General features: G+C 32.3%; 2 pseudogenes; one reads left to right on the top strand and one right to left on the bottom strand.

The window, feature by feature from the left end:
* The first annotated feature begins 2,536 nt into the window (after nucleotides 1–2,536).
* Nucleotides 2,537–4,587, top strand: LOC120142694 (annotated as a pseudogene).
* Nucleotides 4,588–13,555: 8,968 nt separating this feature from the next.
* Nucleotides 13,556–14,655, bottom strand: LOC120142633 (annotated as a pseudogene).
* Between the last annotated feature and the right edge of the window lie 9,168 nt (nucleotides 14,656–23,823).

The following is a 23,823-nucleotide window of genomic DNA, read 5'->3' as shown; positions in this document are numbered from 1 at the left end:
TGGAGTTGAGCTGGAACATTTTTGTCTCTCCTTCACTCCACAATCTTGGATGAGTGAGAGGCTTGATGTATCCTTCTACTACGACATTCCATGCTCCCATGTCACTTGCTTGAATGAAATACATCATTATATTCTTCCAATAGGCATAGTTAGCCCCATTGAAGAAAGGAGGCTTGTTGACGGGCATCGAATCGAGACCGGAGTCGAAGTTTGAAGCGGAGGCCATTGATGACTTTGATTATCGATATAACTCTTCTCGGATCTACTCAAGACGTGGTTAAACCTTCAAATGAGTCAAGCTCTGATGCCAATTGTTGAGTTAATCGATTGACGAAATTGGCCAAGAGGGGGGTGAATTGGCAATTAAAATTTTGGTGGAAGCTTTTGCAGAAAATTGAAAGTAATTGCACAGCGATTTAGAGTGGTTCGACTTTATCAACCAAAGTCTACGTCCACTACCTTAGCTATCCACACTAAGGATTTTCCACAAATTCACTAATTTGTCTTTCTTTTGAGGACAAAGAGTAACCTTACAATCCCTCAAGAATTATACCCCAAATTCTTGAGAACACTCTCTCCTAAAGAGAACAATACAAATTTTGCAAACTTACAAGGAAATCCTCACAAGGTAGATTGTTTGCACAATTCTAGAACAAAGAAAAGAACACTCAAAGATGGATACAATTGAGCATAAAAAGTGTTCTTGAAAGCAAAATGAATATTGAATGAAAATAGGCTTGAAATGCTCAAACTTGAGGTTTGATGCTTTCTCTTTGATTCTCTCTTGATTCTAGTTGCTTGATGTTTCTTGTTCTTGATCAATGGCTTCTAAGCTTGCTTAAATACACCTTGAATCACTTCTGAACGTTGGGGATGATTAGAGAAGATATTATAGCCGTTTTAGTGTGAACACAATTAATAAAACAGCTTGGAGCGTGAGGGGAATCGGTTCGTAAGTGTAAAATTCAAATATTTCGACCGTTGAACAGGGGGGAATCGGTACCCCCTATGGGGGAATCGGTTCCCTCCGAGCATTCTGGAAATCTCGGAGCCAAACCATTCAGGGGGAATCGGTACCCCCTTGGGGGGGAATCTGTTCCCTCTAAGCAATCTGGAATTTTTGGCTTTGAAATGGTTCGAAATACTTTATAAAATTATTTTGAAATTGTTTTATGATTAAAACTTAATTTTACACTTAAGTAAGGATTAAAAATGATTTTTGAAATATTTGGAGTAATGTTTTGATATTCAAATAGTTATATCGAATATACTTAGAAAATCATTTGGAAAATCTTAAAATCCATTTAACTTAATTTGTTATATCGAAATATCAAAATGTTTTAACAGATTCCAATAGACATTTTTGGTATCCGTACTGCCAAGATCCCAGTATATATACTCCTAAATGAGTATCGATACTTCCCATTTTCTTTCAAGGTATTTCAGCGAGGGGGTATCGATTCCTTGGGTAGGGTATCGATAATATAAGGCCAGTATCGATACCAGTGTTATGTTTTGTGCAGTGAATTCCAAAGTGCATTAATAAGAGATGAGGTTTTTCCCCAAATCTTTAATTACTCTCATATAAGACTACAAGTGAGTACATTAATAATGTTTAATTAAAACATAGAGACAAGATAAAGTAGGATGAGATAAGACTAGCCTTGTTTGGTGCTCAGAAAATGATTCGGACACCCGAGTTCCTTTAGAAAAGATAGCAAAGTCGAAAGTGTATATTCAGTCTGGATATATCCTTAGGGGGTGTGCGAGATACTTTAAGTTGACTAGTTTGGGTGCAAGTTCCTACACCAAGGAGTGGGCCGGTCAAGAGGGTTTATCAATACAGATATTTCGGGCAACCAGCCTCATTAGACTAGAGGAGTGTGTGAGCTATGAGATGGATATATCCCTCATCCGTACCATGATGTCTATCATAGAGTAGAGTGTGAATATCACGAGGATACTCACTAGTGAATGAGACTAGATAACTTGATATAGAGAGTGGGTATACAAGTATACGCACTAAAGCAAAACAGTAGACTTGATAGCATGAGCCTTTCAGTGATACACTTTTAGTATGATCTAGTTGTTAGTGTGGCACTGAGCTAGTTAGCTTAGCCTTCAGATGTTTCTGTTGGTAGGTTGGTAGCACTACAAGAAAATATACCTTTAATGACACACGAACGATGACACACGCTAATTTATGACTTGCAAAACATATGTGTCATAAAAAAATGTCATGTTTTTTAAAATCTAAACGATTTATGACTTACAATAATGTGTGTCATATTTAATAGTCATAATCCAAAAAATTTGCAAAAACACGGAGTACACTTTTTAATTGTGTGTCATATGTAGAAGTCGTATTTTAATTTCCCCCATTATTTTCATCCTTTCCCGCTTCTTCCCCTTATAATCAGTTCACGCCTAATGTTTTGCACTCCTTTCATTCTCTTCTTTTCTCTCCAATGCCAAAACCCTAACTTGTTTTCTTTATTTTTCTGAAAGCTTCTTTCTCTGTGTGTTTTTGTTTTATTTTCAGTAACATTCTTCAAATTATTTCCATTTCCTTTTTCTTTTCCCCCTCCTGGTTTGTGGTCGGGGGTTCGAGTTTTTAAGATGGATATCGAGCAAAAGCAAGCCGAGTTCATCGATCACTTTATTAAGCAAGCGTCGGCTCAGAAGGGGACGACCCTTGTTTCTGTTATCGTCGAAGTGACGTCTCATCCTTCACTCTTCGCCTTCTCCGAGATTCTTACCATGCCCACCGTCGCTGAGGTAAAGACCTATTCCGTTATTAGTTTCTTTTTTTTCTTTCCCCTACTTTCCTCAATCTGAGAAATAAAAGCTGTCATCAGTTATTTTTGTTGCACATAGCTTAATAACATTTCTTCCTGTTTCTTTTTCTGTCAATATAGTCTGGTGTTTTAGTTTTATTCATTGCTTCACTTTCGGTTTGATGCTTTAGTTTACTTGTAATTTATAAGAAACCTATATACCTTTGTAGCTTGACAGAACTGAAAACTCGATGTACCTGGAGGTGCTTCGGTTGTTTGCCCATAGCACATGGAGCGATTACAAGAGTAAGTTGGAAAACATGTGTTTTATTGTTTGTGACAAGTTTGTGATGTTTTCAATACACTTGTACCCGTATTTTTTCTATTCGAGATAATTTGAAGATCATTATTAGTAAACATTTGTCACTACCGTGTAAGTCTCTTCAAGATTACTAGTTTTACTCTTCTAAATGTTACCCTTCACTTAATTAATCGACTTGATTATTTCTATCTTTGATTGTTGTTATAGTTATTATTCACATCATAATGTGACCAACTCTGGCTGTATAAACTATTTGATTAGGTAATAGTGGCAGCCTTCCTCAACTGGTCCCTGATCAAGTTCTCAAGTTAAAGCAACTCACTGTCCTTACACTTGCTGAGACGAACAAGGTATTGTAGTTGAGTAAAGAGGGCATTTGATAATCTAAATATGCTATAGTTGCCAGCCTCATTCCATTGTAGTGGTTATAGTTATTTTGATATTCATTGAACGTGACTTTGACTTCGTAACGTGAATAAACCAAGTCTTTAGAATATCTTGAAAAATTTTAATGCCTTTCTGAATTGTTTTATTCCACTTTCTAACTGAAATGGATATACCCTTTGTCTGACAATGACACTATAGGTTATAAATGTTGGTTGTATCAAGTTCATTTACCATTTAAATATCCTGACCAAGTATTACCATATGATCAACTAATGCTGGAGTTAGATGTCACCAATGTTCGTGAACTTAAAGATTTTCTTATCAATGAGTGCATGTATGTGGTGGGTAGACTCCCGACTTAATTCTCTATTAATTTTTTATCCTAGGACTTACTCCATTATGACATGCTTTAGCTACTGGAACGGCCTTGAAAGGCCCTGGGAACCAATGGATGATTTTTATGCAATGTGTTGCATGTGAAAGAACTTTGCAGTTGTTTCTGCATTCATGTTTGGTTTTTTGGGATGGTTAACTTTTAGAGTGGCCCTGTATTGTTCACAGTTATTTCTACAGCTATTTGAACTTTCCTTTGGTGGTCAAACCCAATACCTTAGGTCTTACTCTGGCTCTGCTTTCACAAAGGTCTGAGAAAGAAGGGGAAGGCGGGGAACTTTCCTTCCTATTGGATGTTTTGTTGAATTTTAAAGGAAGTGAGTTCTACCAGAAGTGAAAATATACTGAAAGTGTGCTGATTTTTGTTCATATTTCCCAACCTTTTTGTTAGGGTATAGTCAGAGGAAAGTTGGATCAGCTGCGAAGATGTTTTGAGGTATACTGTCATTTCCTCTCAAGAATTTTCCTTTAAATTTATTTTTCTTCGTTGATTAAAAACTTTAATATTTGTTCTAGAAGATCCAATTTGCTGCTGGGAGGGATTTGAGGCCAGGACAACTTGGGAGTATGATAAAAACACTATCGAACTGGTAACATCTCTGGTTCAAATAGAGCATTTCATTAAGTCCTCTGTCCATACTGCATTTATAGTTGCTACTGTGTGATTTTCTATTAAATTTTTTGATTTGTTCATTAGAGCTATTTAGTCCAAGTAGACCTGACAGAATACAAAGTTGAATTTGATTAATTTTGCAAGATCCTTTAATTAGAGCAGAGTGTAGAGCGATGTTTTAAGAAGGAGAAGTTGATGATAGGTTTTTAATGATTTTATTTCTTACTGTGAAACGTCTCCGAAAGAATTCTTCGTGGAAACCATATGTACTTAACATATTTGATTGTTTTCTTTTAGTTTTCCTTTATTTATTATTTATGTGGATTTAAAGACTGGTTCAGGTATCTTGATATGCTTCCCACCACTTTTGGGAATCCGTTATGGTTTACCGATGATGAGATGCTGGAATTGAGAGGAACAATCTTGTATAGAGCAGCTGAATTACGGGTAAATATAAGCATATAGTTTAACGTTTCTCTTGAAGATGAAATGCATGTAATTTGACTACCCATGATGATGAAAGTTAGTGTAATTGTTTTATAGAAAAAGGATTTGATTTCTGTGTACGAAGATAAAATGAAGGGTTTGGTGAAGAAATTTCTTGCTCTTGATGGAGTCTCAGAAAGGTCGGTATTAATTACATCGAATAAATTAGGAATCAAGTGTGTTTATTTTCCTTTTTCCCAATTATGAATTGTTGTTAATGCTTATTTTGCAGTGAGGTCTGCTTTGAAGATTTCCTTTGGCAGGGATCTCCTCAAAATGAACTCTTTCTTATTCTCTCTCAAAATGGGGTGGGTGGGGACAATGAAGGAGATGGACTATGATATGATGACATTCCTTGCACTTCGAACTTTGGTGGTTAATACTGCGTGATTTCTGTAATACTAGGACGAATTCTATATTTTGGTCTCGTGCTCTGAACCTTCCTCTTCCACATTCTTATGTATTTCCCCAAATTCAAGAAGATACCGAGACAACCTGTCCAGTTGAAAGAAGTTCTGAGGTGACCATCAGTCATAGTGGACTAAGTGGAGAGCCTATTAATGAAATTGATGGAAAAGGTGAGGTTACACTTTAGTTCTTACCACTTTTGTGCCTGGATATTTCCTCTTATTTGCTTTCACATGTGAAAGTTTACTGTATTAACATGGAGATGAGGTTAAAGATTTTAATTTATTTTGGGTTTATATCAGGATTTGAGGGTCATGAAAATGATAACAAAGTTAATGGAGCAACTTCCACATCGAAACAAGAAGAAACTATCTGGGTGGAGGGTCTTCTCCCTAGCATTGACTTTTGCAACCATGGTATGTTAGTTTTTATTAGTCGGTGGCTCTCTAGTCAATTGGTTAGAGTCTATTCTCATTGAATTTTTTGGTTTTTAATTTTATTTTTAGACTTGAATGCAGTGGCAACATGGGAAGTTCCTATCCCAAAGGTAAGCATTAATGCATTATTATTTGTAATCAATAAGCTTAATTCTCAGTATTATGGGAAATGTTCTTTAATAAAATGTAATTTCCACTGTCAATATGCCTTTTGTTCCTAATATTTTATGTGTTGTTAATTAGTTCCCTTTGTTTGGGGCTCTGCTGCTATGCTTTTAACTGATATATGAATTTCTTGTTTTTGCCTTTATGATATCCTTTGTGTATTCTATTTTTCATGCATATAGCATCGCAAGCCTATTTCAAAGTTAAATTACTATTAATAGTCTATTCCCGAGGACATTTAACTTATATGTGACTTCTGTGGTTACCAGCTGATCGGTATGTAATTTAGTAATCTAATTTGCTAAATCAGTGCGATTGAGTAATTCTTGTTTCCATACTTTATGCATTATTGTCCGTCTTTCCCACCTTAGAGGGATTGTAATTGGAGTTCTATGTGTCAAGGTGGGTATTTAAGTTGTACTATATTTCCCGTTTAGAAGTTGTGAATTAAGCATGTTGATAAACATAATTGAATTATTTTGTTCTTAGTTTTGACATAATTGGACTGCTTAGCGTTATACTGTTCTTGTTCCTTATCACTTCATTTTTAATTTTCTTTTGCAGATATACAAAGAGCAAATAACAGATTTATTGGATCCAAATCAAAGAAACCTGCAGGTAGAATGGATTATTATTTAACTTTTCAGTTTCCAAATCAATGTTGTTTTGTAACTTTTCTATATATTGGTAATTGATGATGAAACTTAGATGGTGTTTTATTGGTTTTATGGCTTAATTGGGTAAATCCAGAGAAACATTGTGGATTTTGTGCTATAATCCTTCTGATACACCAAAAAAAATCTGATTTTTGGCTTTTTGTTGGACTGTACATGGATGCTTAAGTTGTCTCGATCTAACCTAGATATCAAGATATGTGCGTTATTTGTTAGAGATGGGATTTATCTAAATTCACTTAGACCAGGAAAGTTTAGTTAAATACCCTCCTTTGTTTGATTGATTAAGGATGTTCAGAGTTCAGACCCACTATGTTACTCCTTATAATCATTGGAATCTATAACTAATTTTGGTAAATGGATATCAATCACCTTTTCCTCTGAGCGAAATAGAATTTAGTAGCAAGTTTGAATGAAAATCATCATTATAACCGAGATGGATGGGTGAATTACCCATATGTAAATAGACTTATCCCCTTAAATAACAATGTAACTATGAGAAATGAAAAGTAAAGCTTTTAAAGCTTAAGATGCCTTTACCACAAATTTACTTTTTTTTTTCGTTCTTTTCATATTACTTAGTGATGAGTGATGACTTGATAACCATAAATGAAAATGTTTGCTCTTTACAAATGTTTGGACTACTTTATGTTCTCACCTGAGGATGGTTGATGCTTGATTAATATATGAAAAGTATTAATTCCTATATGTCGTCAGCATTTGGTTCAAATAAGGAGTGGAAACCAAAGGTGATCAACTCTAATTTTAGGAAGGGTTCAGGAACAACTTGTGCATTTGATGTTCCTACTAGTTCAGTTGAAGCCAATGCTCATTCGCAGCCTGTTTCAAGAGTTCTCGACTCTGAAGAAGCAACTTCAAAATTGCAGAAGAAGCTAGAGGAGTTGCATCTAAGATCTTATAATATGTTAGTATCTTCTTGTGATAATCTGAGAACATTCTTGGTTTTTTGTTTTCAAATAGCCATAGGTGATGGATATTATGTTTGTAACTTAATGTGAATATATTGTATGCAAATGGATTGCTTATATATAATATGATATATATATTTAGTATTATGAGGCATTAAATGTGATTTAGTTTGATTATTTGTCAATATACAATATATATATATATATAACAATAATTTACGAAATACAATCACGACACACAAATGTGTGTCATCTTTTTTAATGGCGTGTGCTTCAATAACACGCAATGTAAGTCATACATGCGTGTCATAAATTTATAACACACAAATGTGTGTCATCTTAATTTATGACAGGGGCTTCAATGACGCTCAATGAACGTCATAAATGTGCGTCATAAATGTGTGTCATAAATGCGCATCATAAATTTATGACGCACAGTTGCGCGTCATCTTAAATTCATGTCGATGGCTTCAACGATAGGCAAATGTGTGTCATCCGCACCCATAGATGACGCGCAATGCGCGTCATTAAAGGGGTTTTTTCTACTAGTGTAGATCGACCAGTTCATGAAGATCAAGAATGACCGAGGTCCAAATCCAGTGCAGACCAGAGTACATCATCAAGAAGTTTTTAAGGGCATGTATATTTGTACACTTTGTTGTACAGTTAAGTTATAAAGTCAATTAAGAGTGAGGTTGTATATTTTTTAAATGTATTTATATAATTTGAGAGTTCTTCGATGCATCAAGTTTTTGAATTCCTTTTATGGATGTTTTTATATTATGAAAATGGTAGTTTTTAAGTACATGAAATGAGTTAAAAAGTTGGTTAGCAGGTTCGGCGGTTCCGTGTAGCATCCTAATCGGTCAAATGAGTGTCATACTGGTTTAGGGAGTTACAAATGCCATGTTTGATTTACACTTAATTGATTATGCCTTACTTGATTGATCTTGAATTTTGACATTTGATTGAGTTTGCTTAGAAACCTTGGATATTCTATGAAATTGGAGTTGGCAACGTAAGATTTTTGGCATGATAAATGAGAAATGCTTGAGGATAAGCATTGAATAAGTGAGGGGGAATTTGATTAGTGCTTAAATTGTGCATTATTTTGTGATTAATTACTCATTGATTAGCTATTCTAAGTTGTTAACTTAGCCCTTTTCGTTCCTTTTCAATACATGGCAGTAGATTCAATAAATGATGCTAAAACTGATGAAATTATGCAATTTTTGATTTTCTGAAGTCATGGTTGAATTAGTTGGCATGACTTGGGGCATGACACATCTGACGTGGTGTCCAGTCAGTAGCTTCTAGAAGTCTAGTCAGCAGCTTGGTGGGAGCAAGAGACTCTGCCGCATTTTTCAAATTCAAATTAGGATTTATTTTTATTTTTTAGGAATTATCTTTTTAATTTGAATGTTATTTTTTAGGGTTTTTTAGGACTTTAAATACCCGTTTAGGGTAAGCCTCAAGGCATCAAATCAATTAATTCATCATTTGATCATTGAGATCATGTTTACTCTTGTTACTATCTTTCTTTAGTTTTATAAAAGTTGTTTCTTTTCTTTCGCTTTATTTTCTTTTAAAAATGCTAAGCATGATTTATATCATACTTAGCTGAGATTTTTATAGCCAAAGGCTGAAGCGATGACTCGATTCTAAATCGCGAGAATCAAAAAGCACATCATACCCTTTAGGGTTATATTTTTAGTTTTTGAAAATCAAGGATTTGTAATCGACAATCCTTTTACAATCAAAGCGATTTAATTTCAAAAAGTGCATGTTGGAATTGAATTTCGGTTTCGATGAATAGTTGGTAGGAAGGATCGGCCTGTGGCACATTCAACTTCCTGTGACCACACTTAGCGATTATTTGCTAAGGGAAATTGAAATCGGGTTAGATTCTCGATTGAGACGGTACAATCCGAGTGGGGTTTTTCCATAATTTAAAGGTGTTGGATTAGTAGACAATTGTCACGATTAATTCCCAAAGAATTGAGATCTAAAAATTGATTTTAGATGCTCTATTTATTTGAGAGAAAAACAAATTACAGGGGTTGTGCCTGTACACTATAACCGGCGTGAGCCCTAAGGTAAAATCCTATTTAAGGATCGATTTGAATAGAGGCAAAGAGCTTTAGCCTATGACTAATTTTATCAATTGAGTTTTCACTTTAATTTTGAATAAAATCTTATTTTTTATCTCAACTCTCGAACCTTTTTTTTTACTCTTCTCTACAAATCACGTCAGAGACAAGATCAAAAGCAAGAAGTTCGTCTATCTCCTAATCCATGTGGATTGACCCATACTTTCTCTATACTATCTTTCATATTGTTTTAATTGAGATTAAGGCTAAATATTATTTGACAGTGAAAATCATGCGTTGTCTGTAACTTGTGGTAAAAACGTTCCACCCCGGCTCCCACCTACTTATTTTCTCGGATCTGCCCCGAGAGAAATGCCCAAGTATTTCATAGGAAGCGAAGCAACCCGACAGCCACACAATTGAGCAAGATATTCCAGCCTACTGTCTTCCATATCGATACCAATCATGCAAGATTTTTTTAAAATTAATACTCAATCCTGAACAAACTTCGAATCCCCTCAAAATACGCTTCACATTAATTACGCAGCACACCTCCGGCCTTAGAAACAAAATAGTGTCATCTGAAAATTGAAGATGGACAAAGAACAACCAGGGATGTTGTTATTTATACCCTCAACCTTGCCTGTTTCAATTGATTTTTCCAGCAACTTTTGCAAAACTTCCGTCACCAAAATAAACAAAAATGGGGAAAGAGGGTCCCCTGCCATAACTCTCTCTTCATGTGAAATTCCTTTGTCGGAGATTCGTTGAACAAGATTGAAATTCTAACCTTAGATACGCACTATAGGATCCACTATCTCCACTTTTCCCCGAATCCCATCATCTTTGAGATCATCAAAAGAAACTCCCAATAAACACAGTCATACGCTTTTGTGAAATCTAGTTTCATAATCAAACCTCCCCTTGAATTTTGCTCCCGCTGCAACAAATGAATTACTTCATTCGCAATAAGAACTCCATCAAAGATCTGTCTTCCCGCTATGAAAGCACATTGGGTATCACTCATTAGCTTTGCCATAACCTTCCTTAGCCTGCTCGACAGAACCTTGGGGATTATTTTGTAAATAGAACTCACCAAGCAAATTAGCCTATATTCTGATAAATCACTAGGCTGCTCGATTTAGGAAAAATGGAATTAAATGTCGATTTAGGAATAATGGAATTAAAATGTCTCGATGCTAAAGTTTAATTTATTAGAAGTTCTTAATTGGAAGCTCAGAGACTAAATTGAGATAGAGTTAAAATATTAAAAATTTCATGATTGATTAAACAAAAGGCATGCTTTAGTGGTTTATGTCGGACGCATTAAACTTAGGTGTCATATACTCATAATTTATAATATTTGTTCATAATTTTTAATATTTAGTAATTGAAATGTGTTAATCATAGATTGTATTTTTAGAATCGTCTTTAAAAATTTTAAACTTTTCCATATTTTAGATTTTTTATTGATAATTTTTTTAATGCCTAAACTTTTATAAATTTGTGATATTTTAAAACTTGATAAGTTCATCTCTTGACGTAAAATTTTATATTTATTCTTGTTTACAACCATTTTAGATTATTTTAAAAAATAAAAATATCAATGTTTAAATCATAACGTTTTATGGTCATTTGTTACTTTTGTTGAAGAGTTTTTAAAGCATAAAAAATATGGCTTTAGTAGAGAAAATACCACAACCATACATGTCTTTCAATCTGATCATCAAGAAGCATGAATCAATTGTACTATAGAGATAAAAAGATACATTTGATTTGTTATTTTAACTTTATCTTTCATCTCCAATAATGCAAACTTTATCTTCAATAGAGGTTTCTATCCTCATCTTTTCTCTCTCTCTCTCTATGAACATGTATTATTTTGACAATGATTGTCACGTTCCTTCATGAAATTTTAAATATCTTGGAAGTTTCTTCTCGTTAAGAATAAATTTTTAAAATGAAACGATTAATGGCCTCGAAAAAAGTTATTTTTATCATCAAATATTTTTATTTTCATTCTTTCCGACTCAATTCTTTGAATCTCCAACAACATAACACCTTCAGTTGGTTTTGTTACACCATAATCAACCATTAATCAGTACTTTTTGGACCTTAAATTTTTTTCCATCAACATTCTTCATTTATTAAATTAAAATTTGCAATTGTGGATACATATGTATAATGTATGATGTTATTAAAGAGTGTAATATAAAAATTAAGTTATTAATTATGTTATAAATGATCAGAACTTGTATTTACAATTTGATGGGTGATACAATTATAAATAGTTCTAAACGGATTTAATATTCAATTTGTATAAGGATAAAGTATATAAATAATCTCTAAACTTTTAGGGTACTTATATTTTGATCACCCAATTTTTGACAGTTTTAATACAATCTTCAACTTTTTAGTTTTTCCAGTAAAATTCTTGTCGTTATTTTCCGTCAATTTTTGTTGACGTGACACTTAACTCTTGTTGACTACTTCTTCTAAGTCCAAAATCTTAAGCTCTGGAAAAATCTAAATTTTTGTTGACGTGACACTTAACTCTTGTTGACTACTTCTTCTAAGTCCAAAATCTTAAGCTCTGGAAAAATCCAAAATCTTAAACTCTGGAAAAAGGAAAACGAAATTCATTTTATTTGATAAACTGCAACTAATGGCATGGAAAACAAAAATTTATTCATTTCATAGATCTGTTCGAAACAGGGAGAATGAATCACAAATATATTCAATAAAACATCACTTTCTTAGGTCGAACCCTAGATTTCTGTAAGCCAAAATTCTTGACCTTTGAAAAAAAAAACTTCAAGATTACGTCAAAGTATTTGGAAGATACCCATTTGCTTGATATTTGTGATTCATAAACAACAAATGCATTTCCTTAACTTTTCGTTTTTCATAATTCGTTCTTCATAATTCGTTCTTCAAACACATAGCTTCGGAATCCATTCCATTAGTTACAGTCTGATAAACCCCTTCAAATTCGATGTGCTTGAAAATTAACGTCGAATACTGGCAACTGTTTGTCTACAGACACGAGGTGATATATACACCCTAGCTGCTGTGCATTTTGAGATGATGAGAGAAGTCAGGACTCAGGAGATAGCAGACACAGATTATTTATTCCACGGAAGTAGCATTCAAAATCTTCCACCCCTTTCATTTCTTTGCATTAGAAACTTATTTGGATTTTGCATTTGTTCCTGCTGCTTGCTTTATTATGTTTTTTTTTAATAAAAGAGACTCAAAAAGTTTGTGTTTCCATTAACCAAAGATTGTAGTTCAGAAACCAAAGATACAAAAATGACTGTACAATAAACTTGAATCAGTTCTTGCTCCGAACCCCAAGCCTCCGCCGGAAATCCTCTTCCATAAGTGGAAGTCCGAGCAGGACTTTGGTTTGGTTATGTCTGGCTTCCTTTGTCGGGGATCGTCAGGAGTGTTTTCGACCATCAATATCTTCAGCTCCGGGTTGATAGCTGCAAACCCTATTACCAACAACTTGATTAATTGTTTGAGAAGAGGAGGAGGAGGGAGTTAAGTGCAATGTCAACAAAAATTAACGGGAGGTAACGGCAAAGACTTTATTGAGAAGGAACTAAAAATTTGATGATTGTATTGTAAGTTTTAAAAAGTTAGGTGACTAAAATGCAAGTACCATAAATGTTCAGAGACTATTATATACTTTACCCTTTATATAAATATGTAGTTATCTCAAGATATATGTTAACTTGTATTACTTTTATAAAAAATTTATGATAAGAGTAAAGATATCTTTTTAAAAGATCACAAATTAACTACTGTAATAATAACACAGTTAGATAAAAAAATTAGTGATACACATCAATAGATAAGTACAAATATACTGAACAACAACCCTTTACATAAAATTAATAACAAACTAAAACATGCAATATTTCACTGCAACAACAACTGCTGGGATTGAAATCTTTCATACACAACAGGTTTTTATTCTAGCGGTTGATAAAACATTGCATTGAGCAATAGATTTTTCTAAGGATAAGCTTCAATTACAGACTTAACTGCTTGGATGGATTTAACATTGAATCGAGTAAATCCGGACTCCCGAAGAACATAGTCCCATTCCTTTCGAGTCCTCTCTCTCCCTTTATTAGTAAAAGCCATCATCGCCATATCTAACATCAACCTTACGAATTCTAACTCGTTGCCTTTATTATCTTCTTCGAGAACTGCATCGGCAATTATGACCTTTCCTTTGTCTTCTGGTATCGCTTCTCGACATTTCTTTAGGATCCTAATGCATTCTTCATCGCGGCGACAACTTGAGGGAGATCGAAGTTGATGCCTCGAATCCGTGGGAATTGCTTAACTATAAGGCTCAAAGCAGTACCATTACCTCCACCAACGTCCACCAAGCTTTCAACACCATCGAACACTTCTGGACATCCTTTAATTAACGCCGGGATCGCCACTCTAGCAGCGCAAGCCATCGCATCGTTGAAGAGTTTGCTATGACAAGGGTTTGCCTCGGTGTAGCTATATAGATCCATCCCGTTTGCTGCTTCAAATGGTGAAATATTCCCACTCTCGAGGACTCGAGCTCTGAGACTGTGCCATGGCCCTAAAATGATAGGACTAGACTCTAACAGTATAAAAGGCGCCATGGTGTTTTCTCCATGTTTCATCAGAAGGCGAGACAGTGGCGTCAATGAGAAGCCCATGGAGTGCTGGCCGGTGGGTTCTTGTTTGAATACTTGGTAATGGACAAGGAACCTCATAATGCGGTGGAGACGCGACGGTTCGCAGCGGAGGACGGCTGCTAAATCGGACAGTGTCATGGGGCTTCCATGGTTTTCAATAACATCGGCAACCCCAAGCTCAATAGCACATTTAACAACGGCCATTTTTGTATATCCAAAGACATAATTCCAAATGTCTACTTCAGCTCCACTTTCCATATCTCTGTTTTGAAAAGTCGGTAATCAATACCGATGGTGGAAAGTTTTATTGAAAGAAGATAAGATTTATACAAAAAAGGAAAGAGTGGCTATGTGGTCTCTACGTCTCATTAACATTATTTTCCATTAATTCTTTGAATGGTCAAATATTTTAAATTTTGATAATAATTATTTGACTCAAAGGTTATTTTTTTAATATAATTTATCATTTTTTCTTAAAACATTTTTACATTAACGTAACTTTCGAATTTTTTTAATTTTATCAGTGTTTAAAATATTTATTATTATTTAGAGTTTAAGAGTTAAACAAGTTTAGGATTTAAGAGTTAAATAGATTTAAGAATTAGGGTTTAAAATTTAGAATAATGCAATTAATAAACAATTTCAAAGATTAAATTGATACAAAAATATAATAAGATCGAGAATGATAAATTGAGTCTGCCAAAAATATCCATAAATCTAATTATTTTAAATAATGAAATTGTATAATATATATAGTAAAGTTTATTTTATAGCACATTTTTAAAATGCATGTTTATTAATAAAAAGGTTTAAATAATAAAATTTTAAAAATCATCTAAAATAATTATAATTGCATGCCGACGAAACTTCAAAATAATAGTAACTGATATATGTATACCAAATAATTGCGTACGGAAGCCTCCTTTTGCTACCTGTGGTCTCCTGCTCGTTGGAATTTATCTTTTTTTGAAAAATATAAATTAAGTATGAGATAATATTTGTTTTAAAAAAATTAATTTATGATAATGTATATACATTTTATAGACACATTTGTTTGCATTTAAATTTTTGAGAGAATATTTTTGTTCAAATTTTTTTATTAATTTAAATAATTACAAGTGATAGTATATGTTCTAAAATTAAATGAATTAGATATATAAACATAAAGTCTACTACAGTAATTAAAATATTACATATTAACTTACGAGTAAGTTTTTTTTATTGCAAAGGTTTTTATATTTATAATTAAGCTTTTTAATTTTTATAATTTCATAAAAAATTTAGATTTTAGCGATCTTTTTTCATTTATCTTATTTATTTATTTAATTTTAAATTAAATTTAATCAATTTTTATATTTATAGTTAGGGCCTCTAATTTTTATAATTTTATAAAATGTTTAGTTTTTTACCTTCTTTTTTCATTTCTCTTATTTATTCATTCAATTTTGAATTAAATTTAGTCATGTTTTTCTCTTTTTTCAAATCTAATTCTTCAATTTATCAAATATTTTTTTTTAATTTTTAGTCTTCTTGAATCTCAATCTAACAATAAAATAATATACAATTCTATTTATTTATTTATTATTCAAAATCAAGCAATGTATCATATACACATCCATTTTTTTATATTTATTCTCTTTTAATTGTATTTAAGGTGTTTTCTTAATAAAATAATAAAAATAATATATTTTTACAAAATTTAATCATTTTTCTATGATTTTTTTTGTAATATTAAATTAATTGTTTAAAATAATAAAATATACTTTCTTTGTATAAAGTCATATTTTTAAGTTTTTGTCCAAGACCTCGAAAAATATCTGACACGGCTCTTTTATGGGCAGTGACCAGTCTAATGGCTTTCGCGTTATCCATTTCCGCCATGAGCCGGTTAGCTCACTGTTTCCAAGTCACAAGCAACCCGTCCAGCAGACCCCAAAGCTCCGCATGAAGCACCGAGTAAGTTCTTAATTCTACAATTTTAGATATTTTGTTCTTTAAAAGTGGCCAAAAAGGCATAGAAGGTGAATGTATTTAAAAAATAATAACATGACTCGTATTTTTTCTTTTAATATGGTCTTCTAACTTAAAAAACAAACATAATGTGATCATTTGAACAATGTTTTTCCTCGTTGACCATTACGGTGATGATGTGGTAGTTCACGGTTCTAATGTGGTGGTCTATAATGCTGACGTGGCAATCCACAGTAGTTGATGACATGGCATATAAAATGACAGATGGACTAAATTGGTTTTTTGGTTTTGTTCGAGGGCCAAATTGATTTTTTTAAAAAGTCTAAGGGTTTATTTAATTTTATAAAAAATAAAATTTATTTCAAATGATAAATATAAATTTATTCAAATATTCAAAAAATTAAATATAAAAAATAAATTACTACAAAATTAAATATACATATAAAAAATACTAAAACTATTATACTTTTTTTAATATATATATAATAGGCTTATAAATAATTACTTTTAGAAAGATATATTATACATAACATTTACATGTAACATATTTTCATATCATCAACACTTATACAAAAATATTCTTACTAGATTAATCGAGAATTATAAAATTTAAATTAGTAGAGACATATAATTTTTGGATTAATCGAAACTTATTATATTTTTTAACTATCTTTTTGTAAGTCTCGACTAATTTAAACGATAATTATATAATAAGTTTCGACATAAAATATAATTAGAAAGCATAGTAAGTTTTGACTAATCCAAAATTTGTAAGTCTTGTTTATTTAAATTTTGTAAGTCTTGATTAATTTAGTAAGAATATTTTGTATAAGTGTTGATGATATGTCTATATATTACATGTATATATTATGTATAATATATCTTTTTAATTTTTTTAAAAGTTTTTTGATAATTTATAACAACAACAACAACAACAAAACCCAATTCCCATATGTATGGGGTAAGGGGGAGGTAGGGTAGTAGGCTGCCCCCAACGCCAGGTTGAGAGTAGCTTCCGTGAAAGACCTCCGGCAGTCAGAAAATTAAAAATATAGATAAAATGAAATGCATGTATACATAAATACATAAATACATAGATAAACGGTATTCATATGCCGTCATTAAAAACTTAATGATAAAATTGTTAGGGTCAGTTTTATAATAATTATAAGTTATCATTTTATAAGTTATCATTTTATAACATATGATATATATTAAAAAATTTAATATTTTTATAATAGTTTTAGTATTCTTAGGGTCAGTTTGGTATTTTAAAAAGTGACTTTTAAAATTGTTGTAGAAACGAATTTTTAAAAGTGTTGTACAAACAAAGGTGTAGTTTAAAATTTAATTGTTTGGGATTGTTGTCAAAAAACGAGTTTGAAAAGATAAAATGTCCATTATAGACATTACATTGTAAATTAAAATATAACATTTAAATTATATTTACACCTACATATGAATAATATCAATTTAAACTATAATAAATTCAAGAAAATATTATTATATATGAATTATATCAATTTAAACTATAACAAAATATAAAAAATAAAAATAAAAATATAATTATAATAAAAATATATTTTATATAACTCGTTATTAATATTTTGATATATAAATCATAAATTTATTTATTTTTAAATAATTAAAATAAATTATTAAAAGTAATAAATTATTTTTTAAGGATGTTAATATTAAATTATTAAAATAAAATATAAATACATAATTGAGTGGGGTTCTGTCGTAACCGTTTTTCGGCGGGAATTGAGTGGGGTTCTGTCGTAACCGTTTTTCGGCGGGGACAATTGTTTGTTGTTTTAAAAACAATTTCGACTTTAATTTTGGAAAATCCAGTGATTTGGAATTAAATTGGATAAAATTGGAAAGAATCACCATCAACCTTTGGGTTAGGTAGGTCGAAAACCTAAAAACGTCTTTTTAAAAAAACAATTTAAAAAATCATTTTTAAGACAAAAATTGGTTTGCGTTTACCAAAGATTCAATTAAAATGGGTTCGGGAGTCAGTTACGCGCGGGGAAGGATTAGCACCCCCACATCGCCCAAAATTGGTACTGTATCGCTTATACATTGTCATAAATAGTGTTAAATTATGAATCAAATATCAAGTTAAAATATGATCTGTTTATTGAATATTAATTTACTTCAAATTAATTAATTAATTAGAGAAAATTTTTTTATTTAAAAAGAAATCTCAATATTAACAATCCTCTATCGAGAAATCCATTTCATCTATTTCTTATCTGTAAAAGAAAATTTCACCTTCATTGATTTAAAATAAAATAAAATAAAATATAAATTAACTATCATTTTTTACATAAAAATATATTGAATAGTAAAATATTTATAATAATAATATTTTAAACTTTAAAAATGAAATAAAATAATAAGTAGAATGAATTAATTAATACAAACCTAAAAACAATTAAACGTATAATCAAAATAATAATTTATATAATTTATAATATGAAAATAATATAATTTTAAACTCTAAAATATAATGAAACTATATAATTAAGATATAAATTATTTAAAAATAATATACTAAAAATGTAAAATATCCTTTTAAACATCAAATAAAGGACTAAAAAAATAAACATTTTAAAAATATATAGGACGATGTCTAAAAAAATACATACCAAACCGAATATATTTGTATCCTAAAGTCTTTGGCATTAAATATTCAAGCATGACATTGGGGGCCAAGAAATATTGTATAGTATGATATGTAGGCACTAGAATCCAAGAGTTCAAAATCAATTGAATCACATGACATGTGATATGTTCCCAACTCTAAAATCCCACGGTTTCCCACCCAACAAAACTATAGGTTCTTGTATTCATTTTCCTTCAAACAAAAACAAGATTTAAATGACTCAAATATAATTTTTATAAATTCAAATTATGAAATACACTATAAATAAAATAAAATTAAATTAAATTAAATAAAAAAAATATGAAAAATTAAGTGTTTAATCGATCTAATAATTTATATGTTTCATAATATGAAAATAACACAATTTAACTCTAAAATATAATAAAACTATATAACTAAGATTAAAATATAAATTATATAAATTATAGAATAAACTTGAAATAATTAAAAATATACCAATTATGTTGAGAAAAAAATATAATAATATAATATGGTCAAATTAAAATAAATAATATGAAAATTCTATAAATAAATAAACCTAAAAGTAATAACAATAGCATGATTGAAATAGGATATTTAAAAATTTAGTGGTTAAGTTGAACATAACCAAAAATATTATAACAATATAAATCAGTGACTTAATATAATAATTAAACATATAATGACCAATGTCAAATATTTACAAAAATTAACATAAAAATAGGATTAAGATATAAATATTGAAATATAAGTGCTCAAAATATAAAAAAAACTTCAATTAATGTTTAAAATGGTATGTTACAAACTAACAGGGACCTATAAGTCATTACCCCATCCGTACAATTACAGCTTTACCCTTGATAAAATGACGTCGTTTTATCTATTGTATATAAGTCCCAAAACGAGCTTTTATTTCTTCAACCCACATTTTCTCATCTTATCAGAAATAAAAGAGAGAGAGAGAGAGAGTAAAAACTCTCTCAACTCTCCCCTCACCGGGAAAAGAAACCACGGCGGAGCTCGCGGTGGTGAGCGGCGGAGCACGACGGTGCCGGCGTCCAGAGGTAACTAAAAGCCACCGATATATTCCTCTCCTTACCCTTAACACAAATCTAGCCTCCCCTTAGTCTAAAACTCAACCCAAAACTGTAGATCTAAGGGATTACCTTAAAAAAATGAAGAACCTGTTGATGTTCGAGCTTCCACGACCAGCTTTAAGGCTTCCTGATCTCCACTGTAAGTTTTTCTCCTTCGAAATGCTTCTTTTTTCTCTTTTTCTTCCTCCTTTTTTCTTTTTCTTCCTCCCTTCTGTCTGAAATCCCTGCATGTATTTATAGTGATTTTGTTGGTGCGTTTTCCATTGATTTTTCAGAGTAGTGGTAGAGTAGATATCAACACCGATTTTTTCAAGATTTGGCTTGATAAAATAATATGCTCAGTGGATTCAACATTTATTTGGTCTGATTTTATTATTTTTGGTTACATGTTGGCATATGCAATGAGGATGGTGTTGTCGATGGCTTGTCGGTAATGGCTTCATTTAGTGGCTCATCGGTGATGGCTGGTCCAGTGGCTCAGTTAGAGTGTTCGGCGATGACTGGTTCACTATTGCGGCTGGATGAAAATTTAGGGTAAAACCCTAATATTTGATATATGAGGACCGTTGGATCTTCATCTGATCCAACGGCTGCAAGGGTGATGGCGGCTTGATGTTGTATTTTTAGGGTTTCAAAACCCTAATGGGTCAGGTTAGATCCAAACTTGGTTACTGGGTCGGGTTGGATCCTGTGTTGGGTATGCCAAATACTGATTCAAGTCTAGAACTGTGCTAAGCCTCGGGTTTAGGCTTATTTGTAACTTGGGTCCTGTTATGTTTGCAATTTGGGCTGTAACAAGGGCCTGGACAAATTTGTAATAATAATAATAATAATAATAATTATAATTATAATTATAATAAATATAATATATATATATTTTAATCCTGATAAAAAATGGGTGTCGACAGCTGCCCATATTCTTGTGTTAACAAGAATAGGGCAAAGATGAAAAAGACAATCACTTTTTATCCAGTCTTACTTCGTTATTCGATTGAACAAGTTCTTCTCATTATGAACTTCTTCTCTCTTGTGAATTAGTTCTTCTCATTATGAACTCTTCATTGGAAATGTTGATGCAAGGTTGAACAAGTTCTTCTCATTATGAACTTCTTCTTCCTTGTTGGATGAGTTCTTCTCATTATGAACTCTCCATTGGAAACAGTGATGCAAGGTTGAACAAGTTCTTCTAATTATGAACTTATTCTTTCTTGCTGGATGAGTTTTTCTCATTATGAACTCTCCATTGGAAACACTGATGCAAGGTTGAACAAGTTCTTCTCATTATGAACTTCTTCTCCCTCTGTCGGATGAGTTCTTCTCATTATGAACTCTCCATTGGAAATGTCAATTCCTCAAGCGAGGCGTCACTGATTCGAAATGTCTTGAATCGAGTGATAGGTTGAACAAGCTCTTCTTGTTATGAACTTCTTCTCCTTCTGTCAGATGAGTTCTTCTCATTATGAACTCTTTATTGGAAATGTCAATTCCTCAAGCGAGGCGTCACTGATTCGAAATGTCGTGAATCGAGTGATAGGTCGAACAAGCTCTTCTCATTATGAACTTCTTCTCCCTCTGTCGGATGAGTTCTTCTCATTATGAACTCTCCATTGGAAATGTCAATTCCTCAAGCGATGCGTCACTGATTCGAAATGTTGTGAATCGAGTGATAGGTCGAACAAGCTCTTCTCATTATGAACTTCTTCTCCCTCTGTCGGATGAGTTCTTCTCATTATGAACTCTCCATTGGAAATGTTGGTTCACCCCATTTGCGGTGAATCTTAATTGTTATTGACTCTCTCTGACTTTCTGTCAAAGCATTTCAATGAATATGAATGAATGAGCATGCTCCTATTTATAGATGCCTACGGATGTATGCATGATTTCATTTTAATATTATGAGCTTTGTGGTCCTGTAAATCTTCATTTTAAATGCGTTATTTGCCCTTTCGTTGGCACTCCACACTTTGTTTGGACTATTTTATGCAAATTTTTATTTCTCTTGTTCCCATACAAATCCTTTTCTGCTTCCCTTTGAAATGTTCATCTTTGTCAGCGTATCAAAATATCAGCGTTTTCAATGTGCTTTTTCTCAGCTCATATGCATCTTCTTTGGCCATGTCTTACCATATTCTCTTCGAGCATTATGGTGAGAATCTCTGATATGGAAATATTAATTAAGAGTAATACCAAGAAGTCTTTTATTTTTAAATGCCATGTCAAGAAGAATAAATAGAATTGGGACTTGAAATAAAAAACTTTGAATTCACTGATAAGGAATTGACTTTACAAAATTATGGCGATCACATAAATAGTGGAAATTTAAAAACACATGTCAGATGTCCATATGGATTACTAGCATGAGTGTTCCTGAACCAATCCACTTGATATAACTATTGAGTTGAGCTTCTGTCTGGAGGACTTCAAAGATTGCCAAAATGTCTGTAGACGTGAACTCAAAATATCAGACCCTCGAGAGGATTTAGCTGCCTGATGCCTAATCTTAAAATGTCTTTGAGCCGTCTTTTCAGGTTTTCAACTCAAAGTTCTTCTTTGGTTTCAAGATGTCCTTTGCGGATTTTCATATCAAACCCTCCTTTTTCTCTCTTCATTTTTTCATTTTTTTTCATTTTTTCATTTTTTTCCTTTTCATTTGTTCTTTTTTCTTCAAGAATAGTATTTCTTGACGTTTTTCTCCATCCATCTCTGGCAAGATCAACGCTCCCCCAGAGAAGGCCTTATTGACAACATATGGACCTTCCCAATTAGGCATCTATTTCCCTCGAAAATCTTTATGAGTTGGCAGGATCTTTTTTAGCACTAGATCACCCTCTCGAAATTCTCTTGGATGAACTTTCTTAACATGAGCTCTCATCATCCTTTTCTGATACATCTGACCGTGGCAAATAGCTTTTAATCTCTTTTATTCAATGAGATTCAATTGGCAAATAGCTTCATCCAACTTCACCTCTTTCAAAATTCGAAGTGATGGGATTTCTACTTCCATTGGCAAGACTGCCTCCATCCCATAGACTAAAGAGAAAGGCGTTGCCTCTGTCGAAGTTCGCACTGTAGTTTGATATGCATACAAGGCAAAAATTAATTTGTCATGCCAATCTCTGTAAGTATCAGTGGTCTTTGTGATAATCCTTTTAATATTTTATTTGCTGCTTCCACTGCTCCATTCATCATTGGACGGTAGGTCACTGAATTAAAATGTTTTATCTTGAACTGAGTAACCATCATCTTGTTATTCAAATTGGTTGCATTATCTGTGATAATTCTTTCGGGCAGCCCATACTGGCAAATTATCTCTTTCTTTATGAATTTGAAAACTGTAGATCTCGTGATATTTGCATATGAAGCAGCCTCAACCCACTTAGTAAAGTAATCAATAGCCACAAATATGAAGCAATGTCCATTTGAAGCCTTTGGTGTAATTGCCTCAATGACATCCATGCCCCACATAGAAAATGGCTATGGTGCAGTCATCATGTGCAAAGGTGACGGAGATGTATGGATCTTATCTCCATAGATTTGATATTTGTGACATTTTCGTGCATAATCAACATAATCTGAATGCATAGTGGCCCAATAGTATCCATATCTCATGATCTTCCTGGCCATAGAAAGCCCATTTGCATGCGTTCCACGTATCTCTTCATGCACGTCTTCAAGTATACTTCTTGCTTCTCGGGTATCCACACTCTCATCAAAACTTGATCACTACCCT

The sequence above is a fragment of the Hibiscus syriacus genome, unplaced genomic scaffold (genome assembly GCF_006381635.1).
Source record: "Hibiscus syriacus cultivar Baekdansim isolate YM2019G1 unplaced genomic scaffold, ASM638163v2 tig00110831_pilon, whole genome shotgun sequence".
Lineage (NCBI taxonomy): Eukaryota > Viridiplantae > Streptophyta > Magnoliopsida > Malvales > Malvaceae > Hibiscus > Hibiscus syriacus.
The sequence above is the reverse complement of the archived record's forward strand: the minus strand, read 5'-3'. Positions and strand labels throughout refer to the sequence as shown.